The 23,948-nt window shown below is 38.1% G+C and overlaps 1 protein-coding gene across 5 annotated transcripts in view; it reads right to left on the bottom strand.

The window, feature by feature from the left end:
• LOC128684495 (band 7 protein AGAP004871) overlaps positions 1-23,948 on the bottom strand; it is a 1,214,601-nt gene that overhangs the window by 694,174 nt on the left and 496,479 nt on the right. Inside the window, exon 2 of one of the 5 annotated variants that reach the window (XM_053770703.2) lies at positions 1-447. The exons of the other annotated variants lie outside the window; for them this stretch is intronic. The gene's annotated coding sequence lies outside the window, so the exon portion shown is untranslated. The remainder of the gene's footprint in view (positions 448-23,948) is intronic. 5 annotated transcript variants of the gene reach the window in all.

Genomic DNA, 23,948 nt, shown 5'->3' with positions numbered 1-23,948 from the left:
CTTTTAGTTTTTAGTTTTTTTCCTCGCTAGTTTATCGTTTATACCTCCGGAACACTTCTTCACTAGGGCGTCAACTAGCCCTCACTAACAGCTGGCAAACGACTACTTTCTAAGTAGTGTGTGTGTCTCCATTCTCGGCCGCTTTCTCTCTCCTAGTGGCTACTTTTTCCCTTAATGTCTTGTATATGTCTTCCTCTTCTAACCACGACGTTCACTTCCAGACACACACCATTCTCCTCGCTGCCAGAACCGATCCCAACAGATCCTAGACCTCAAGTCGCCTCGACAGATCCCCGGGAGAGGCTTTTCGAATATGTGTGCAGAGAGTAGTGTTCAAGTGTGTTCCTAAGTTCATCGTTGTTTCAAAGGTCCACCGTTGGTGTGGTTTAAGTCGTGCGTGAAACTATTCGCTGTCATAAAACATCCATTACAATCGGGTTCTTCTATCTGAAAAAAAGAGAAAGTGGGCTGTTGGCTAGTGTGAGAAAAACTGAAGACTACTGTGCGAGCCTTATCCTACCTACTTCGTGGTAATCTTCAATGACTGAAGAATGTCTAAATATTCGATGAGGCAGCATTGTAATATAATGGAAGTTATTTGAAGCTATTAACTGTGATCTTCGTGTATCCTTCTTCAACGATGTGATTTACATTAATGATTGACAGATCTTTAAAATATTTCTTAGCGTGTAGATAACTGTCCAATTCATTAGCTAAAGCCCTCCGAAACCCTAAACTTCTTTTGGGAATCCCTTAATGATATATATATATATATATATATATATATATATATATATATATATATATATATATATATATATATATATATATATATATATATATATATATATATATATATGTCGTGCCGAATAGATAAAACTGGTCAATTAGCATGAACTCATTTACAATTAAGTCATTTCTAAAATTTTCTCTTGTACGTTTAAAGATATATTTTTTTCATTAATATTAATGTAAAAATTTATAATTTTACACCAAAAGAATCTTAGAAAACTTACCTAACCTTATTATAACAAATATATATACACACAGGATTCGAAAATTTAAATTAGAGTTAGGTTCTTAATTCAGATACATTTCGGCTATTATCTTTCCCTCAGACATAACTTAAGATGAAAATTTAGTTCCCAAACTTCACATTTAGGGTTCGGTAAATTCAACTTTCCGATCATCACGAAAAAAACACGAATGTATAGCATTTCCACAGTCTAAATTACGTTACGTCTTGGCTGCAGCTTTCAACATGGAGGGTAGATCCCTCCTGTGCTGGGCTACAACTCTCAGGAAGTACTGCTTCCGGGTCTTATCCTTGGAAATGGATAAGATGAATTTTGAGATCAGAGCAAAATCTCTTTCGAGACTGTCGTTCACAAATTTCCACGAAACGACGGAGATCATGAAACATTGGTAGGTTTTTACCTGCATTCCAAGAAAGTGTCCCGTAGCTCGGTTGGTAACTCACTCAGCTCATACATTGCTGTCTGTGGTTCGATCCCCGGTACGGTTGGAAACATTGGGGCCTGTTTTCTTAAGACACCTGGTGTCCCTGCTCACCTAGCAGTAAGTAGGTACCCGGGTGTTAGCCAACTGGTGTGGGTCGTATCCTAAGTAGGTACCTGGGTGTTAGTCGACTGTTTTCGCATTGCATCCTAAGTTACCCGAAATACTCTGCATAACTACGGACTTGCTATATACTATGTCACTGATGTCAGCTAGGTCTGTATAAGTTGTATCATGTAATTGTATAAATAAATATTATTATTATTATTATTATTATTATTATTATTATTATTATTATTATTATTATTATTATTATTATTATTACGATGACCTCCCTGAGAAAGGAATCAAATCCCTGACCCCTCAGTCGGGAGAATTACGCAGTTTTGGATATTTCGAAGTCTTTAAGTGAATTCTGAAAGGAGAATCTCTTGTCATCAAGGCCTCTTCAGGTCCTTCCGCTCTCTCTTCTTGATGTTCTCCATCACTGCAACCTTCTCCTTATCTCCAGTCTTGTCACTGAAAAACGCGAGACCAAGCAGTTGCTCGGACACCTATCTCTGGTTGCGTTTGAAAGTTTTCAGAGCTGTTTTCACGAAACTGAGAATTTGAATTTTAGTTAACACGATCCGTCTTGAAGTTTACTTTATTTATTGAGGCGCATCATACGATCGCTGCTTCACGACAGTTCCTGGTGTAGAAGAGAAAAGTCAAAAAGGTTTTCATCAGAATATAAGTGGCCTTAGCCATTCAACTGGTTTGATGGAATGCTCCAGATGCTCTGACATTCACGTTTCCCTCTAGAATCCCCCCCCCCACCTTATAATCGTCCCTGGAGTGAGCGCTCGACTCGATTGCCTCCAACAGGATCTCTCTGTGTCATTTGAATGCTGTCAAAGGATCAGAGAACTCTTTTACGAGATCCTCACCGTCATCTGTTATCTTCCAGGGGGATGCATCAATGATTTTGCACATCACTTTGAACCGTGTGAACAAGGAAGCCAACGAATTGTCCATATTACTTTTTGAAGACATCAGAAAGATCCCCTTCCAATACTTGGTGAAGGCAGAAAATTTAAATTATCTCCTGATTGACAGGTCCTTGTGGTTTCCTGCAAGTTCCCTAGAACAAAATAGTGTCAGGGGATAGTGGTGGTGTCGAACACCAAGAGTCTCGAACAAGATCTCTGAGGTTCCGCTCCTTAAGAACAGAAAAGCTAACATTCGAGTGGCTAAAGCCGGTACAGCTGCAATTTTGGGGACACTGAAAAGAATATCTTAGTTGCCTCCTGTAACCCAAAATGGCAGTCTTGCTTATCTTTTTGAACTTGGACACATTTTGAGAGAAACTTCGATTTCCAGTTTAAAAGGAACGAGGTTTTGGGAGGGTGATTTAGGGTCTTGTTTTTCTTTAGGAAGGATTCCTTGTTTGATTCTTCTGAGTCTCAGCTCTTGCGAAGTTCATTATGACATCTCTTTCAGCTTCTACCTCGATGCTTTTGCCAAGGCTCCTGAAAAACCCATAGAGGTCTGATCGGATATGTTGCAGCGATGTTTCATTACAGTCACTTCTGGGTTAAATAGAGCACGTGGAATCATCTTCCTTCTCTTCGGTGACCTGCCATCTTTGAGCATATACTGAATGTGACTTCTGTATCTATTTCTGAGGTAGAAGGTAATGGAGAATGCAGCGTTTCTTTTCGCTACAATTTTCATTTCTCCTCATTTCCTGTTTTTCGCTCATTCATCATAGCCGATCCCGGCCATAATTTTGTTCGAGCTTGACTCTGGCTTCATACCCTCGTAAACCACATGAAAATGATCCTCGAGATGATCCCGGAACATCGTCTCATAGGTACAATAGTTCTCACAGTCACGTTGACTGCTGTTCCTGAGCTTGTCATATTCATGGACAATCTTTTGGAGTAAGCCAGGGTCCAAGTTGAGATTTTATTCTTCTCACATGTCTTTAGCACTGCTTGACTATTTGTTTTTGCAACATCTGCTATATCATTTTCTTCGTCAGAGAGTGATGAAGTAATAATTCCTAACGTACTTTGGTTCTGGGAGGTAATAAATCACCACTGATGTCAGGGCCAGGGCGCCCAACAACCTAAACAAAGGCACAACTCGTGATGTCATATTTATTTATGCAAGCTAACAGAACTACCTGTTAAAAGAAGAAGAAGGATTGGGAAATAGGATATGTGAATATAATGATACATATAAAGCTTAAAATATTAAATCATTTTAAATTAAACGAATTAAGTTGTTTCCTTAAAATTTCGAAGGCATATGAAAACGAGGTTACCATGTACCTTCTTGGTTCAGATAAATTCATTTTGGATCAAAAAAAAAATAACGGTAATTCTTGCCGAATAAGCAAAATGAATTTTTTTTGATGCAATGAAGATGCGACAAACAGTCTGAACTAAAAGAAAAAATGCACATTGCTGACTTTATTTAATATTAAATAAATTTACAATGATCTGTGATATGTTTAGTAGAATTAGGCTAAAATAAATTACGTCTATTATTGAATGGTTTAGTGTGGCCATTAAGTTAGGTTTATCTGATGACGTCTCCAGTAGTCAATGTTGCAGCGATCAGGTGCCAGACCACGCCTCCGGGAGAATCAAGGTCTGATCAACAAAGCTGTTACTGCTAGCCATACGCAGTCCAATGTACAAACCACAGCCCGTGTTTATACGTTGGTGCAAAGCTAAATTGCTTATTTTATTTTCAATAAAAAATATATCTAATTATCCATAAATGAAAGTTATACAAAAGTTTAAATTTTAGGGTTGCTGTTCGGCCTAATTGACAGATTCGTAGGCATGATATATATATATATATATATATATATATATATATATATATATATATATATATATATATATATATATATATATATATATATATATATATATAACCTGGAGGTTATTCCGGGGGAGGTTACCTGGAGGTTATTCCGGGAATCAATCCCCCCGCGGCCCGGTCCATGACCAGGCCTCCCGATGGATCAGGGCCTGATCAACTAGGCTGTTACTGCTGGCCGCACGCAGTCCAACGTACGAGCCACAGCCCAGCTGATCCGGCACTGACTTTAGGTATCTGTCCAGCTCTCTCTTGAAGGCAGCCAGGGGTTTATTGGCAATTCCCCTAATGCTTGATGGGAGGCTGTTGAACAGTCTTGGGCCCCGGACACTTATGGTGTTTTCCCTTAGTGTACCAATGGTGCCCCTACTTTTAACTGGGGGCATTTTGCATCGCCTGCCCAGTCTTTTACTTTCGTAGGGAGTGATTTGTGTGTGCAGATTTGGGACCATTCCTTCCACGATTTTCCAAGTGTAGATTATGATATATCTCTCCCTCCTGCGTTCCAACGAGTACAAGTCAAGTGCTTCCAAGCGTTCCCAGTAGTTAAGGTGCTTGACAGAACTTATACGTGCAGTAAAGGATCTCTGTACACTCTCTAGATCTGCGATTTCACCTGCTTTGAATGGAGATGTTAATGTACAGCAGTATTCCAGCCTAGAGAGAACACGTGATTTGAAAAGGATCATCATTGGCTTGGCATCTCTCGTTTTGAACGTTCTCATTATCCATCCTATCATTTTCTTTGCTCGTGCGATCGTGGCACTGTTGTGTTCCTTGAAAGTGAGATCCTCAGACATTACTGCTCCCAGGTCCCTTACATTATTTTTCCGCTCTATTGTATGGCCAGAGTCTGTAGTATACTCTGTTCTACTTATTATCTCCTCCAGTTTTCCATAACGGAGTAGTTGGAATTTGTCCTCATTGAACATCATATTGTTTACCGTTGCCCACTGGAAAACTTTGTTTATATCTTCTTGGAGGTTAACCGCGTCCTCAGCAGATGACAGCCTCATGCAGATCCTAGTATCATCCGCAAAGGATGATACGGTGCTGTGATGTATATCTCTGTCTATGTCTGATATGAGGATGAGGAAAAAGATGGGGGCGAGTACTGTGCCTTGTCGAACAGAGCTCTTCACTGTGGTAGCCTCCGATTTAACTCTGTTGACCACTACTCTTTGTGTTCGATTTGTTAGGAAGTTGAAGATCCATCTCCCCACTTTCCCAGTTATTCCTTTAGCACGTATTGTATGGGCTATTACGCCATGATCGCATTCCTCAAATGCTTTTGCAAAGTCTGTGTATATTACATCTGCATTCTGATTTTCTTCCAGTGCATCCAAGGCCATATCATAGTGATCCAGTAGTTGTGAGAGGCAGGAGCGACCTGCCCTGAACCCATGTTGCCCTGGATTGTGCAGATTTTGGGAATCCAGGTGATTTGCAATCCTGCTTCTTAGCACTCTTTCAAAGATTTTTATGATGTGGGACGTCAGAGCTATTGCATATATATATATATATATATATATATATATATATATATATATATATATATATATATATATATACATATTCAATAAGATCACAGTAAACAGGTGATTTCAGAATATGCAAAACAACCACTCTGAAAGAATAGAGAAATTCCAAGCGCTTTCGTGACTACTCACATTATCAAGGAACTATGAAAGTAAAGCATCCAAGGAAGCTATATAAGGGGTCTGATAGTGTGGGATCTGATAGTGAGGTACTGGCCAGACCCCTTATATAGCTTCCTTGGATGCTTTATTTTCATAGTTCCTTGATAATGTGAGTAGTCACGAAAGCGCTTGGAATTTCTCTATTCTTTCAGAGTGGTTGTTTTGCATATATATATATATATATATATATATATATATATATATATATATATATATATATATATATATATATATATATATATATATATATAGTGCCGAACAGGTAAAACTGGTCAATAATTTTGTACCAAAAGAACCTTAGAAACCTAACCTAACCTTATTATAAGAAACCCAATTTAATTTAGCCTAATTCAACTAAATATATTTGAGATAAGTTTACAATAATTTAATAATAAACAAACACAATGAAATATGTTTTTTTCTTTAGGTTCAAAATGATTTTTGCGAGATTATTGCATGCACAAATTTTCGCTTGCCTTATTCGGCATGAAGAGAGTTATTATTTAAGCCAAAATTTCAAGTTTTTGCCTATGCGGAACGATACACACACACACACACACACACACACACACACACACACACACACACACACACACACACACACACACACACACACACACACACACACAAACACACACACAACGCACACACACACACACACAAACACACACGCAACACACACACACACACACACACACACACACACACTCACTCACTCACACACACACACACACACACACACACACACAAACACACACACACACACACAGAAACACACACACACACACGACATCTGCCACCACATACAGGTGAGTACACAAACAGAAATGATATTTTTCGCACCCAAGCAGCAGTCAGTCATCCCAGTAATCAGGCAAATCTGAATCAGTCAGCGAGACATACAGTCAATCAGCTAGTTAACCAACCAATCAGCATGTCATTAATCCACTCATTTAGATAACCAGCTATTCAGCCGAACTATCAATCAACCAGCCGGTTAGTTTACCAGTCACCTAGCCATCTAGTCAGCTTAGTGGCCAATCAACCAATTCAACAGTCCGCTAGGTAGCCAGCCAGCAAAGCAACCAATCAACCAGCCAACCAGCTCGTCCCTATAATAAATTACCGAGGGCTAAAATCTCTCCTAAGTTAATCTTTTACAGGAGAAAATATGGACTTATCCGGGTGGCAAGATTTTCCGAATGGTACGTATAACTTTTCTCTCAGGAGAGCAGCTTATGAGAGGAAGCAAAGGGGGTCTCAGGCGAGGATTACGTGAAGACGAGGAAGCCAAAAGCTAGAGGAAGGGAAAAGCTGATGGGATTGGAGGGGACAAGTCCAAAAGGAAATGGAGGAGGCTTGGGGGTCTTGGTCCAGAGACTTGAGAAGTTAAGATCTCGAAATGGAAATCTCGTAGAGGTATCGAAGGTGAAATGCATGAAAGATTGGGGTTGAAGATGATTAGAAGAGACTTGATCTCATTGAGGATGTCTCGAGGAGAAGGGAGGGAGATCGGCAGAGAAAGGGTGTGTGTGAGTGAGTGTGTGTGAGTGTGTGCGTGTGAGTGTGTGTGAGTAAATGCTGCTATGTCCTTCCCATGTGTGGCCATGTAGACAAAGTGCAAAGATAAACCTACGTCACAACTATCAACACTAATACCAACATCCACCAATATGAAAGTACAGAATATAACTCAAAAATTAGTAATTAATATAAAATACTAGCAATATGCGAGGGAACAAGGGAACACAAACGTAAAACAGCAAACAATTAACTAGAGGTTTTACATGAGTGTGTATTGGAGAAGGTAACCAAGCAATCACACTCCATGTAAAGGTGACCCAACATTGTGTGTGTGTGTATGTGTATGTGTATGTGTGTGTGTGTGTAGGGGGGAGTTGTTGTGGGCATATGTAGGATATATATATTACATGTTACGGGATATACAACAGTCAGTTGAGCAGAGTGGCACTGTAAGATAGGGCCAGCTAGTTCAGCACTAACTATTAACATAAACATCGCAGTGTGGACCCCCAAACTATTGGCAACTATAACACCAATGTTTTCCTGGATGCCGATATTAACGAGACAAAGTTGTGTTATATATATATATATATATATATATATATATATATATATATATATATATATATATATATATATATATATATATATATATAAAGTCGTGCCGAATAAGTAAAACTTGTGAGTTTGGCTTAAATAGCAACGCTTTCTTGCCGAATAAGGCAAGCGAAAATTTGTGTATGTAATAATTTCGCAAAAATCATTCTGAATTTAACGAAAAAAAATATGCTTCACTGTGTTTTTTTTATTATTAAATTATTGTAAACTCATATAAAATATATTTAGTTGGATAAGACTAAATTAAATTGCGCTTGTTATAATAAGGTGAGGTAAGTTTCCTAAGGTTCTTTTGGTACAAAATCATTAATTTTTACATTACACAAAGGAAAAAATATATATCTTTAAATGTATAAGAGAAAATTTTAGAAATGACTTAATTTTAAATGAGTTCTTGCTAATTGACCAATTTTATTTATTCAGCACGAGATATATATATGCTTAACAATTCGTAAACGAGTGAAATCTTAGCAAACATCTCTCAGTCCACAGCAGGATTCGAACCAGCACACTCTGGATCAAGGTACACAGTATATTCGCCACTCACCCAAATCCCAGATACACACACACACACACTCACACACACACACACACACACACACACACACACACAAACAAACAAACAAACACACAAACATTGGCGCGATCTCTTCCATTTCCCTATAATAAATTTTTCTTTGATTTAATATTTTTCTTTCTATAGTTATCCTATAAATTTCTTAATTATTCACCTTCATAATAAAATTTTGCAGTCATGTGTTAGAATGCTGACAGTGGCGAGGAGCTTATAGTAACATTCATCTCACTGTGTCATTCGAGTTTCTTAAAGAACGATGATGTCAAGATAACTTCTAATTTTTGGGGCTAAATCGTGACCTCCTACAACGCCTTCAGTTTCCACAGAATTACTATGTATTTCTATGTATTTCTTCATCTCTTCGTTCCGTGTCTTCCAATTTCTTCCCTCTCTTTGATTCGTTCATAATTTATCCTTCTCGCCATTCTTGTCGTCACTTTCACGACCTTCTTTACCCCTCACTTTACATGCTGATGTCAGTTGCTTCTTGATGCTTTGCTGCTTCAGTAAGACGTACATCTGTAAATCTTTGTAACTAGCAATGTTACCGTGGCGTACCATGTTCAGCGTTACTAAGACATATCGTCTTCAGTCTTAATAAGAAGTTCAGTTATTAACATTCCTCATTCCTTTTCTAGCTACTTTCAGGCTATTTTTTCCCCTCTCTTAAAATTTTGAATCTGTACTTCCTGATCCTTTTCTCTCCTCCTCCTCCTCCTTATTTTCCTCCTCATCTTTTTTCACAGACGAGACAGTATCCTTACAAGTAAATATACTGGTTGCAGTGGCGACAAGAATCATTAATTGTTCGCCGACAGTACACAAGTGATTTGTCGCTAGTCTACACTGTCAGCAATTGGTGCGTTTAATTATATACCGTCAAAACTTCTTGTTCCAACTTTTCCACTTCTTAAAATCAATATATTTTTACTTAAAGATACTTTCTTGTTTATGAAAGTGATTGCAGATTTGAAACTTGAAGACTGCATAATTGCTACTTTTAAAATCAAGTCTCGTTTCACCAATATCTCTCCAAATGAAACTTTATATATATATATTAACTGTTTATTCTTCCGACCTGGTTTGTAGTTTCAATATTAAACCGTGTTTTTCAAAAGTATATAGATAGCTGTTTGATTACTATATCCTTAGACAAACTGCCCTTGTTCTATAGCTAGTTAAACTCAAAACACGCTAACCATAAGTTTTTTTTTCCTATGTATAAGGGTAACTAAAATTTTGTCCTGTATGACCATTAGTATTGAAAAAAAAAGCTGATTCTTTTAATATTGTGGTCAACAGAAAATCCCGCTTTTGTTGATCTGTGCACCACGTTTTACTCTTTCCTTCTCATTAATTATAAAAGTAATTTGGTAACTGCTCTTAAAAAAATTGACTTTCCTGATTACCTCTGAATATTTTAAACTGCATATAGAGTTTTACCGCCTTGGGTCAATACTAGATAATAATTGTTTCTCTATGAGATTTATGAACTTTGATTCTTGGTAAAACTCTAAATTCTTTAATGGTCATTTCCTTTTTAGTTATTGCGGCAATAAATATTTTCAGATACGTAATAGACTCGACAAATTATATTTTACCCTTAAGTAATTGAAAATATCTACAAATTCTGTAATACCAACAACAATTTTTAAAGCAAAAAACGATATTCCATTAAAAACTGGAATAGCATTTACATACAGATATACGTGTGAGGGCTGCATCGCCTCAAATATTGGTAAGACAAGGACACAGTTTATTAGTAGAATCCACCAGCATAATAGATCAAGCCGAACGAAACTTGTGATCATATAAGGAGTGCATACAACCATTAATAAACACTGTTTTAAGAAAAGGTATGATAAAGCTCATGGAGCAGAAAGAGTGACCTAGTAGCGGCCAGTGAAGAGGTGGGGCCAGGAGGTGTGACTCGACCCCAGCAACCACAACTAGGTAGTACAACTAGGTGAGCACTGCGTCACGTTTCATCAGTCTGTAGCTGACCTCGGCTTCTCTGTTGTACCTCGTGATGAGTCATTGAGCAGCGACGTGCCTTAGAGCCAAGCTGCTGACACACTTCCACCAGCCTGGTACAGAAGGTAACAATAACTCGCTCTCTTATGTTTCTAGATATGACTGATGTAAATTGACTGTGACTGATTTTTTTTTTTTTTTTGTAACGTTTCTAAGGTTATTCTTGTTAATGTTAAATCATACTTTAAATATTTTTCTTCAAGTTATGTTTAGGGAAAAGTTTCGTAACTGAATAACATTATGCATTTGTTTACTGTTACATTGACTTTATTTCTACTATTTTAAATTTTCTAGGGCTAATCTTCTCATTGTTTATTTAGGTTTCTAGGTATTATTCCTAATAATATTTCACATATCGTTTATGTTTTTCTCTGTTAATTCAGCCTCAGTATTGTCATTTTTTACTACATTGTATTCTACATTGTACCTCATTATCAGTCGTTTTGATCAATGTTTTCAAAAGTAGTATTTTAATTTCGACAAACACTGATGATCCAATGATCCATTTGTGAAACGTTAATCATCCTTTAAATAAAATATGATTTTAGTTACTCTGGCATTGATTTTATACATAATATGAAAATATATTTATATGTACGTATGCATATATATATATATATATATATATATATATATATATATATATATATATATATATATATATATATATATATATATATATGCAAAACAACCACTGTGAAAGAATAGAGAAATTCCAAGCGCTTTCGTGACTACTCACATTATCAAGGAACAAGATTTGTTCCTTGATAATGTGAGTAGTCACGAAAGCGCATGGAATTTCTCTATTCTTTCACAGTGGTTGTTTTGCATATTCTGAAATCACCTGTTTACTGTGATCTGGATTACTGGGTAGTACTGCTGATCACAGAAGAATTTTAACTCACTAAATATGGAGACCTGGGCCATTCGTACCAAGTGCCTATTGAATAACATTCAGAATTATTAGTAGTCCAGGTATTCATTCAGGAATCTTTATACGACATGTCAGGAATCTCACATGATATGCGGCACCTTCCTAAAGCCCACACTTGATCATGCTAGTAGAACAACTATAGAAAGTCCAGAGGTTCGTATCAAAACCAGTCATGAATATGATAATGGAACAATACCGATAAGTTAGTAAGATATGTGCAACAGTTAGGTAACTTTATTCCGAAAGTTTTCATCTACACAGTAGGCTTCTTCAGTCAAGTATAGAGGGGTCAGCAGAAGCAGTAGAGATGTAAAGAAGATGTAATCAGTCCATCAACCTTGAAGAAGTAGTTTTGAGGTCGTCGGTCCCTCAACCTGGAGAAGAGTATTGCTCCATAGTCTGGAACAATGTTCCAGACTATGGAGCAAACAGTTTTGCGGAAAGTTTTGGAATAAAGATACGTAACTGTTGTAACTAGTCGTGGGACTGCCAGGTATATCCTACTAGAAGAGAATCAAAGAACAGAATTTGAAACCAAAGATTCTTAGTGCTTAGAGGATAGAAGATGTGCTAACAAGGTATTAAATTCTCAGAGAATATGATGTGGTAAACAAGGGCCGATTGACAGGTGAGGACCGGGAACAATGGAGCAGAGATGGAAGTTGAAGATATAAACTTGTTAAGTGTCAGCAAATTCCATTCACAGCTTTAAAGATAATTATGACAGGGTCCACGAAGCAGGAAATTAATGAAACCCTTTGTATATAGTTAAATATCGGGGCCAACTCTGAGTCGACCCTATCAACCACAACTAAGTCAATACACACATTAACATTAGGGAAAGGAAAGAATGCCTGAGCAAACTACAATCAGTAAGTAATGGGTGTGTACATCACATCGAGCATATCACCTAATAAACATGTTAACCTTAACTGTTATATATATCTCTGACTATGCGGTGCCAACATGGTGAAAAAGTCGAGAAGATACAAAGGTTCGCGACGAAAATGGTATGGAACTGATCTTGTTTGAACAAACACAATCATAAAAGAATAAAATATCAAAGGGAACATGATTGTGACGTACAAAATGTTTACCGGAACAGGTTGTTGGAGAGACCCGATGGAGCCAGAGGAAGAAGGTAGACAGACACTTGATGCTGTCAGGTTCCACGGGGAACATAGACGCACAAAAAGATTCAGCCGAGAAACATAGACGTTATGAGAAACTTGTAGTCTCGGGATATTAAGTTATTAGAAGCACCTACATGAAGAGGACTCAAGCATCGCAACGAGTTTCAAGAATTGATATGACTGGACCTTGGAAACCTGGCACTTATCTATGATTATTGTCATGGGAAGCGCTAAACACTGACACCAAACAGTGCATGAGGAATATGAGATAATCAGGTTTGATGCTATCAAGGGAAGAGTAACTTCACTTTCTTGAGTCAAGAGAGCTCCAGAGGCTCCAAGGTAGCACAAAAATTGGAAGTAATCAGTAAAACCGGTCGCTAGTAGTTAAGCGACGGGATGAGGAGCTATAAATCGACCACCACAGACATTTCCTCTCAAGGCAACATCCCTACACACACACGAGAGGAGGAATGGAGGGGAAAAGTAGCCTACTTATCCCTCTTATACCAACATTCCTATGGACATGAGAGGAGAAATGGAAGAAAGTTACACATACTACCTTTCACACCGACATTCCTTACACTCATGAGAGGGATGGAGGGGGAAGAACGTACGCAATTCGCTTTCATACAAGCATCCCTACTTACAAGAGGTATGTTGAGGAAGGTACGCATATTCCTTCACACACTAACATTCCTATACACACTAAAGGAAAGGGAAGGAAGGTACATTCATACCATCGTACCCTAACATCCCTACACACATGAGAGAAGGGATGGAGGGAAGGTACACAACAGTAAACTTGGAGGTTCCACCACTGTGTGTCATCAGTGTGTTGGCAGGTCGACCGCCTGTATCCATGTTGGTGTTTGTGGTCTGCTGATGTCTCGTTTATCTCAGAGACCGCGAGTGAGATGACGTGAGACTGCGAGTGAGATGAAGTGAGACCGTGAGTGAGATGATGCAAAACAGGGAGTAAGAGTTCACGAGTATTCAAAAGGGAATAGCGTCTGGCACTTCCCCAGTTAATCGATTATAACACTGAGAAGCGTAAACGTATGTCTCACAGCGTACAGTATATACGCCAAGTTTACCATAGTCCAATTTTAGAAATTAAGTGTTCTTGCCAGATAGTATTCAACGTACCCAAAAGCCGGTGTTAATGACCCCTAGAAGTCAAAGTACCTAAAGAAGAAAGATGTGAGAGTAAAAATCCATTGGAAGACTGCGTTAATTTAATCTAAGACTTATTAATCAGTTACATAAGGGAAAGGAAGAAGAATGGATGGGAAGGATGAAATATTATGAAGGAGGGAAAGGAAAGGTGTTAGTGCTGGGAAATAAAGACGGAGGAAAGGAGAGTGGATTGAGTTAGCAACAGCAACAGCAAAACTATTGTAAGGGAACCGGACAGTTGATAAATTAGACACAGGTGCAGCACTTGGGTATCTTTTCTGAGGAAACGTTTCTCCACACTGTGGCTTCATCAGTCCGTACAAAGGAGAAGGTGATGAACAGAAGGAGTTTGAGGTAATCAGTCCTTCAGCCTTGAATCGATGTAATCAATCTATCAGTCCAGAAAAGATTGATGGACTGATTAGATCGACTCAAGACTGAGGGACTGATTACCTCAAACTCCTCCTGTTCTTCACCGTTCTCCTTTGTATGGACTGATGAAGCCACTGTGTGGCGAAACGTTTCCTCAATAAAGATACCCAAGTGTTGCACATGTGTCTAATTTATCAACTTATCGGTTCTCTGAACCATTTATCTACAAGCCAGATAGTGTGTGAGGGAGTGCCAAACTTGGGGATAGTATGAGACTGTAAGACTGAGAGTGAGCTCTAACTCACCATGATGAACCTCGAGGGCATAATAAACATACATCTGGCGTGTAAGACAGCTCGTAGACAACAAGACAATGACTAGAAGATTACTAGAAGCATTCCGCTTACTACACAATCAAATGTAATTCTAATATTTTTAATAAATTCTATCAGTGAAATCTGAAATGATCGTCATTGCATAAGTCCTCACAAAAGCAGAATCCCATTATTCCATCTTTACCACGAAAGATGGAATAATGGGAGGCAAACGCAGAAAAAACTGCCAGTTATATAGTATTATATACGTGGTTTAGTATTATGTATATGGATTTGTATTATATATGTAGTTTAGAGTTATTATTCATATATGAGAATGTTACCAGCATGATGGAAGGTTGAAGGCTCATCACGCCATTACTACACTAATTATTCAATAAATGAATATTTGATCGACACACCTATAATTCCAAGCGAGTTAAAGAGGGAGAGATAGATAGAGATACATAGAGATAGATAGATAGAGAAATAGATAGATAGATAGATAGTTAGATAGATAGAGAGAGAGAGAGAGAGAGAGAGAGAGAGAGAGAGAGAGAGAGAGAGAGAGAGAGAGAGGACAGACAGATAGACAGACAGTAAGTGAAATAGAGACACAGAGTAGATAATGTAGAACCAATAACTCTTATTATTGATAATCTGGATACATAAACTAAAACAGAATTGCGTATACTTATGTATATATATATATATATATATATATATATATATATATATATATATATATATATATATATATATATATATATATATATATATATATATATATATATATATTATATATATATATATTTATATATATATATATTTATATATATATATATATATATATATATATATATATATATATATATATATATATATATATATATATATATATATAAAGAATACTGTGACTAGTCAGTTACAGCAAATTTCTAGCTAGATCTCGAACTCTGGGTGTAATTGAGGAAATCAGGTTATAAAACCCGTAATCAATTAATACCATGATCACTGACCGAGCGTGACTAGAGGAAGTCCATGTACATTAGCATGACAGTTTCGTGCTGGGTCCTTAAGCTCAGCATATCGAGTAAATACTGAATATGTTGGGCGTCGTCCTCATTGCCACTGAGCCAGACCCAACTCGGAAATAACATGTTAATATACTAGGATTTTCTCAAGCCACGTTGCGTTAGCTATCACGGTATTAACTGATTCTGGGATATATAATATGATGTGCTAAATTCCACCCCAGACTCCCCGACTTCGGCATCTAGCACACACACACACACACACACACACACACACACACACACACACACACACACACACACACACACACACACACACACACACACATATATATATATATATATATATATATATATATATATATATATATATATATATATATATATATATATATATACATATATACACACACACACACACACACACACACACACACACACACACACACACACACACACACACACACACACACACACACACACACACACACACACACACACATATATATATATATATATATATATATATATATATATATATATATATATATATTATTGTAACTACGGACGAGTGGTGTTGATCAATAAAAACATTGCGCTAGCCAAGGATTCGAACCCATGTTGTATTAGCCTGCCTCATGGTAATCGAGAACCACATGACGCTTTAAACCAAAGTACCACCCAAACCTACAAGAACGGCGCAGCCAGCAACACAGCTAGCTCTGCTGGCTGCGCCATTCTTTGTAGGGTTGGGAGGTCCTGTGGTTTAAAACGTCATAAGAACATAAGAAAGAAGGAACACTGCAACAGGCCTACTGACCCATGCGGAGCAGGTCCCCCGGGATTAGACCAATGACCCACCCCCCGGATTATCCCAATGACCCACCCAATCTGGTCATCCCCACTCAAGGATGGAGTACTGCACCAGACCCAGCAGCACAAGCTAGTCAGGTCCAACTCACACCCACCCACACCCACTCATGTATTTATCTAACCTATTTTTAAAACTACACAACGTTTTAGCCTCAATAACTGTATTCGGGAGCTTGTTCCATTCATCCACAACTCTATTACCAAACCAGTGCTTTCCTATATCCTTCCTGAATCTGAATTTTTCCAACTTGAAACCATTGCTGTATGTAAAGTAAAAGGACACAAGTGCAACTAATGTGACATTTTATTGTGGCAACGTTTCGCTAGTAGTAGTGGTAGTGACAAAAGTAATACAATATGGTAAAGCAATTAATTCGTACATGAGTAAAAGGATATAAAAGCTATTACTTGGGTAACATAAAAATAGGTTGGACAAATATAGACTGGAAAGAGGCAGCTTGTTTCAGTGTTCACTCTCTGTAATGTGCTTTGTGTAGTATAACAGGAGAGACTATGTGATGGCAGGGTTTACTGTTTTTAGAAGGATTCTTGCTAAGACTTCGGAGATGGTGAAACTGCCGTTGTTTTGTTTAATTGTATTTGAAACAGCGATCAGTGCTGATTCGAGGCACTTGCGTCTGCGGAAATTAGTTTCTTTGATCACTAATTGGGCGTCTCTGAATTTCATGAGATGATTGGTGGAATTTTGGTGTTGTACACAGGCGTTGTTCAGGTTATCGTTCCTACATGCGTAAATGTGTTCATTGAGGCGGGTGTCGAGGTTTCTTGCTGTTTCACCTACGTAAATCTTGTCACAGCCTCCACAGGGTATAGTGTAAACTCCTGCATTGACTGGTTCGTGGTTCTTGGATTTTGTCCTGGTTAGATCCTTTATTGAAGTGCTAGAAGCGATGGCGACTCTGGTGTTACCTTGTGAAAGTACTTTTGAGACGTTCAGTGCAACCTGGCTGTTGGGAAGAATTATAACTTTGTTGGGAGTGGTGTTGATGCGTGGAGAATTAATGATCTGAAGAGCTCTTTTCTTGCAGTCTTTGATGAAAAAAGAAGGAAAATGTAACTCAGTGAATGTTTGGTGAATGTATGTACATTCCTCGTCAAGAAACTCTGGACTACAAATTCGGTATGCTCTTAAGAAAAACCCGATGATGATGCCTCTTTTGGTCTTGGTATCTTGACTGGAATAGAAGTGTGTGAGATCATTTTTATTGGTGGGTTTCCGATAAACTTGAAATCTTAGGTTGTTGTCTACTTTGTGAATGAGGACGTCGAGGAAAGGTAGCTTGTCATTGGACTCTTCTTCTAGTGTAAACTGGATCGCCGGGTCAACTGCGTTGAGCCTTTATATACCCTCTGTGTCCATGTATTGTTTGTAATGGCTTGATAAAGCTCCTGGAGAGCGAAACGTTGCCACAATAAAATGTCACATTAGGTGCACTTGTGTCCTTTTACTTTACATATTGTCGGTAATTCTACTAACTTTATTACGAATCCTGTCTTGGCTTGAAATTTTCAGCACACTATTTACATCCCCTTTATTTATTCCTGTTTTCCATTTATACACCTCGATCATATCCCCCCTAATTCTACGCCTTTCGAGAGAGTGCAGATTCAGGGCCTTCAGTCTATCCTCATAGGGAAGATTTCTGATACATGGGATTATCTTTGTCATCCTTCTTTGTACGTTTTCCAGAGCATTTATATCCATTCTGTAATACGGTGACCAGAACTGAGCAGCATAGTCTAAATGAGGCCTAACCAAGGATATATAGAGTTGAAGAATAACCTGAGGACTTCTATTATTTATACTTCTAGATATGAAGCCAAGAATTCTGTTAGCTTTATTGCGAACACTAATGCACTGTTGTCTTGGTTTTAGGTTACTGCTAACCAGAACTCCTAAATCCTTTTCGCAATCGGTAGTATTAGATCTATATTATTTAGTTTATATGTGGCATGGTTATTTAACTGTCCAACATTTAGAACTTTGCATTTGTCAATATTGAACTGCATCTGCCACTTCTCCGACCATTGCGTCAGTCTAATCAAATCATCCTGGAGTGCTCTAATGTTTTCATTAGAATGAATTGGACGGCCTATTTTGGAGTCATCCGCAAATTTGCTTATGTCGCTATTTATTCCCTCATCTATGTCGTTTATGTAAATTGTGAACAACAACGGGCCCAACACTGACCCCTGAGGAACACCGCTTGTGACGTGCCCCCACTCTGATTTCTCCCAATTTATGCAAACTCTCCGCTGTCTATTTGTCAGCTATGCCTCTACCCAGGAAAAAATTTCTCCTCCTATTCCGTGTGCCCTAAGTTTCCTTAATAGCCTCTGGAGTGGAACTCTATCGAAAGCCTTACTGAAGTTCATATACACAATATCATATTCATTACCATGATCTACCTCCTCAAATACCTTAGTGCAAAAAGTTAGTAAATTCGTAAGACAGGAACGCCCCTTTGTAAAACCGTGTTGAGAAACATTAATCAATCTGTGCCTGTCAAGGTGGCTACGAATTGCTTCGGGAATTATTGATTCCATAAATTTTCCCACTATGGAGGTAAGGCTTATTGGTCTATAGTTCGAAGCCAAGGACCTGTCACCTGCCTTGTAAATAGGTATTACATTTGCCATTTTCCACTTATCAGGCACTATGCCAGTTTGTAGTGATATGTTAAAAAGATTAGCCAAAGGTATGCTAAGTTCCTCTTTACATTCCTTTAACACACTTGCAAACAGTTCATCAGGGCCTGGGGATTTGTTAGGTTTTAGTTTCTCTATTTGTCTGAGGACCATGTCACTAGTTATCGCTATTGTACACAGTTTATTACCATCCTGTTCTACGTAATCTATTATTTCAGGAATATCGCTAGTATTTTCCTGGGTGAAAACTGAGAGGAAGTAGGTATTGAGAATTTCACACATATCCTTATCACTGTCAGTGATCTGACCAGAGTTACTCTTAAGTGGGCCAATCTTGTCCGTAATCTTACTTCTGTATACCTGAAAGAACTCTTTTGGGTTAGTCTTTGAATCCCTTGCGACCTTAGCCTCATAATATCTTTTTGCTTTTCTTATTCCTTTTTTTTATTTCTCTCTTTAATTGAATATATTGATCTCCTAACTGCCCATCCCCTCTTTTGATACGCCTACATATGCCTCTCTTTTGACCATTGAGATGTTTTAATCTATTGTTCATCCATTTGGGATCATTTTTGTTAGATCTAATTTCCCTACTCGGAACAAAAGTTGTCTGGGCAGCTAGAACTATGTTCTGAAAAACGTCATATTGGCAACCAAGATCACCTACCTGACCCATAGTCAGGACATCCCAATTTAGCCCACCCAAGTTATTTTTCAGTCCTATGAAGTCGGCCAAGCGAAAATCTGGGACAGAGATTTGATTGCAGTTATCTGGGTAATTCCATGATATATTAAAACTAAGTGATTTGTGATCACTTTCCACAAGCTCATCATTATCCTCAAGATTATTAATTAGTGAATCTTTGTTGGCAAGAACCAAGTCAAGCAGATTGTTTCCTCTAGTTGGTTCTGTCACAACCTGTTCTAAAAAGCAATCCTGAACCGTATCAAGAAAGTCACTAGACTCAAGATTTCCTGTCATATTGTTCCAATCAATTTGTCTAAAGTTAAAATCTCCCATTATCACATGAGGCAGGCTAGTACAACATGGGTTCAAATCCTTGGCTAGCACAGTGTTGTTATTGATATGTATATATATATATATATATATATATATATATATATATATATATATATATATATATATATATATATATATATATATATATATATATATATATATATATATATATATATATATATATATATATATATATATATATATATATATATATATATATATATATATATATATATATATATATATGATGAACAAGGAGGCTTTAGGAAAGAGAGGGGGTGTGTGGACCAGGTGTTTACAGTGAAACATATAAGTGAACAGTATTTAGATAAGGCTAAAGAGGTCTTTGTGGCATTTATGGATTTGGAAAAGGCGTATGACAGGGTGGATAGGGGGGCAATGTGGCAGATTTTGAAGGTGTATGGTGTAGGAGGTAGGTTACTGAAAGCAGTGAAGAGTTTTTATGAGGATAGTGAGGCTCAAGTTAGAGTATGTAGGAAAGAGGGAAATTATTTCCCAGTAAAAGTAGGCCTTAGGAAAGGATGTGTGATGTCACCGTGGTTGTTTAATATATTTATAGATGGGGTTGTAAGAGAAGTAAATGCGAGGGTCTTGGCAAGAGGTGTGGAGTTAAAAGATAAAGAATCACACATAAAGTGGGAGTTGTCACAGTTGCTCTTTGCTGATGACACTGTGCTCTTGGGAGATTCTGAAGAGAAGTTGCAGAGATTGGTGGATGAATTTGGTAGGGTGTGCAAAAGAAGAAAATTAAAAGTGAATACAGGAAAGAGTAAGGTTATGAGGATAACAAAAAGATTAGGTGATGAAAGATTGGATATCAGATTGGAGGGAGAGAGTATGGAGGAGGTGAATGTATTCAGATATTTGGGAGTGGACGTGTCAGCGGATGGGTCTATGAAAGATGAGGTGAATCATAGAATTGATGAGGGGAAAAGAGTGAGTGGTGCACTTAGGAGTCTGTGGAGACAAAGAACTTTGTCCTTGGAGGCAAAGAGGGGAATGTATGAGTGTATAGTTTTACCAACGCTCTTATATGGGTGTGAAGCATGGGTGATGAATGTTGCAGCGAGGAGAAGGCTGGAGGCAGTGGAGATGTCATGTCTGAGGACAATGTGTGGTGTGAATATAATGCAGAGAATTCGTAGTTTGGAAGTTAGGAGGAGGTGTGGGATTACCAAAACTGTTGTCCATAGGGCTGAGGAAGGGTTGTTGAGGTGGTTCGGACATGTAGAGAGAATGGAGCGAAACAGAGTGACTTCAAGAGTGTATCAGTCTGTAGTGGAAGGAAGGCGGGGTAGGGGTCGGCCTAGGAAAGGTTGGAGGGAGGGGGTAAAGGAGGTTTTGTGTGCGAGGGGCTTGGACTTCCAGCGGGCATGTGTGAGCGTGTTTGATAGAAGTGAATGGAGATAAATGGTTTTTAATACTTGACGTGCTGTTGGAGTGTGAGCAAAGTAACATTTATGAAGGGGTTCAGGGAAACCGGCAGGCCGGACTTGAATCCTGGAGATGGGAAGTACAGTGCCTGCACTCTGAAGGAGGGGTGTTAATGTTGCAGTTTAAAAACTGTAGTGTAAAGTACCTTTCTGGCAAGACAGTGATGGAGTGAATGATGGTGAAAGTTTTTTTTTTTTCGGGCCACCCTGCCTTGGTGGGAATCGGCTAGTGTGATAATAAATAAATATATATAAATATATATATATATATATATATATATATATATATATATATATATATATATATATATATATATATATATATATATATATATACATGTGTGTGTGTGTGTGTGTGTGTGTGTGTGTGTGTGTGTGTGTGTGTGTGTGTGTGTGTGTGTGTGTGTGTTTGTGTGTGTGTGTGTGTGTGTGTGTGTGTGTGTGTGTGTGTGTATGTGTGTGTGTGTGTGTGTGTGCGTGTGTGTGTGTGTGTGTGTGTGTGTGTGTGTGTGAGTGTGTGTGTGTGTACTCGCCTAATTTTGGTTGCAGGGACCGAGACTCAGCTCCTGGCCCCGCCTCTTCACTGAACGCAACTAGGTCCTCTCTCTCCCTGCTCCATGAGCTTTATCGTACCTCGTCTTAAAGCTATGTATGGTTCCTACATCATTTGCTAGACTATTCCACTTCCTGACTACTCTATAACTGAAGAAATACTTCCTAAAATCTCTTTGACTCGTCTGAGTCTTCAACTTCCAAGTGTGACCCCTTGTTTCTTTGTCCCCTCTCTGGAACATCCTGTCTCTGTCCACCTCTTCTATTCCATGCAGTATTTTGTATGTCTTTCTCATGTCTCCCCTCACCGCAACCCTGTGTGTGTAAAAAATCCAAGGGCAAGAGGCAATAGGGAAACAATGATATTTTCGACGGCTGATACCACCTGGCTTTGAGGCAAATGCTGGTTTAACATAAAAGCAGGTGGGAGCAGCAGAACCTCAATTCGTCCCTGTAGAACTGCATTTGCGTCAGTTCAGCGAGTGCACATAAGAATCTGGCTTCATATTATGTACAAAACCTCCAGTAATAAAGGAATCTAACTTGAATAAGTCAAAGCTATTGTTATATAATTAATGTTCATATAATGTCTCATAATTACCCATTCTAAAATATTTCTTTCCAGCTAAAAGGAACAAGGAATCAAAACTCTGGCTTCTGACTACATTCTAATGTGGTTGAAAATTGCATTTGATTTCTGAGCAGTTCGTATCGAATATTGGTGTTGTGTTAACCTAACATCTAGAGGTTTGCCAGTCTGTCCCATGAAAGATAAGTTTCAGCATTACAACCGATTCTGTAAACACTGCCAACACAGTATTGAGGGGAATTCTTGATCAAAATGCATTTAGCCATCTGTGTATTCTTAAAATTGTTTGTATGTTGAAACTTTTTAGAGTATTCGGCAGTATTAGTGTTGGTAGAATTACCAACAATATGTTAGGTAAAAGGACACAAGTGCAACTAATGTGACTTTTATTGTAGCACCGTTTTGCTCTCCAGGAGCTTTATCAAGCCGAAGTGGAAAGTGAAACGTTGCCACAATAAAATGTCACATTAGCTGCACGTGTGTCCTTTTACCTATCAGTATTCGGCAGGACGGATAAATTCTCATTGTATGGGAAAATAATCACATACTTTATCTGAGGTGCTATCCTATGTCCAGTCCTATAATAAGTTTTCCTACCTGCCAGCTGAGCTTTTTCTACAAGCACCTTAGGGTAATGTAGTTTCGTAGCAATATCAAAGATTTTCCTAAATTTCTCATCAAGAAACTCTGGGCTGCACACTCGGTAACTTCTCGGAAACATAGTGAAACACTATTTTTAACTCTTGTTTCATGTTTAGAGTAGTAGTGGATATATGAACACATATTAATGGCCTTCCTTTATACTGTAAAGATAGACAGGAAATTTATGAGTGGAAGTCCGCTTCTTTCTCCACACTGAATTTAATAGACGGAACAAGATCGTTAAGTCTCTGTAAAAATGTGTTCAGGTCCATATCATTCGGCCAAAGACACAAAATGTCACTCACACGTCTGAACTACTTAGCGTGTATAGTT

This window comes from Cherax quadricarinatus, chromosome 4 (assembly GCF_038502225.1).
Source record: "Cherax quadricarinatus isolate ZL_2023a chromosome 4, ASM3850222v1, whole genome shotgun sequence".
Lineage (NCBI taxonomy): Eukaryota > Metazoa > Arthropoda > Malacostraca > Decapoda > Parastacidae > Cherax > Cherax quadricarinatus.
This window is presented reverse-complemented; position numbering and strand designations above follow the sequence as displayed.